Source organism: Mastomys coucha, unplaced genomic scaffold (assembly GCF_008632895.1).
Source record: "Mastomys coucha isolate ucsf_1 unplaced genomic scaffold, UCSF_Mcou_1 pScaffold7, whole genome shotgun sequence".
In the NCBI taxonomy this organism is placed as follows: domain Eukaryota; kingdom Metazoa; phylum Chordata; class Mammalia; order Rodentia; family Muridae; genus Mastomys; species Mastomys coucha.
This window is the reverse complement of record NW_022196913.1, coordinates 69,106,519-69,107,484: the sequence shown is the minus strand read 5'-3', so window position 1 is coordinate 69,107,484 and position 966 is coordinate 69,106,519.

Sequence of the window (966 nt, the reverse complement as noted above, 5' to 3'; positions counted from 1 at the left end):
TTCATTTATGTTACCTCCCTTTCTTGCCTGGAGATGTAATCATACTGAAAACACCCTATCTCATACCCCCACACTCTGTCCTGACTCTGAGACCTACCTGTCAGCTCAGGCTGCATAATAGTTTCAAAGAAACCTGAGAAATAGCCTGCAAATCATATGGAAGGAAAAAAACCCAGAGCTCAAAGTTTGAAGAGAAGTATCCTGGATGGGCTTCACATTATAATCTCAGAGTTTTACATTCCTTCCTGAAGATCTAATTCACTCTAGCTAGGTCAAAATAAGATTAAGTGGGTGGAGACTTCATCATCCTATCAGGTGGCAGCTTTAGACTGAGAGGTGTGGCTACAAAGGGGAGGTAAGAGGGGAAAGGAGTATATAAGGACTCAAATGGCTGCACAAGACACTCTGAGCCTTGGAGTCTGGTGTGATTGCCTGACCTTGCTGAGATTGGAGCTTCTGAGACCAGTGTCCAAAGCAGGTAAGTCATTTATACCTATCAGGACACTCCATCCTACAGTGTCCATTTCATCTTAATGGGTTTTTGTGTATGTGTGTTTGTTTCCTGTGCTTGCTTTCTTTTCTTGTGTGCTTATTTTGAAGCAGCCGACCTCATTTAGCTCAGGTTATCTAGAAGTCTATATATAACCAAAAGTCATGAAAAACTGAATATTCAGCCTCTAAGTCCTGAGATCTGAGGCTGCCCTTCCCTGCTAGTTTATAGTGGGCTAAGGAGGCAATATTCAAGGACTCAGGCACACTGGACAAACAGCATATATCCTGACCTACTTTTGTCTGCCTTAAAACATATTTTTTTGCTCTAAATAAAAGGTTGCTTTTTATTTTTTTATTAACAACTCAACTCTTATTGTCCTTTAATCTATTTCATTAGTCTCACCTTTATTTTTTTTATTTCTTTATTTATATGCAAATTTCTCCATTCCCAGTTTCCCCTCCAAAAAACAAAAA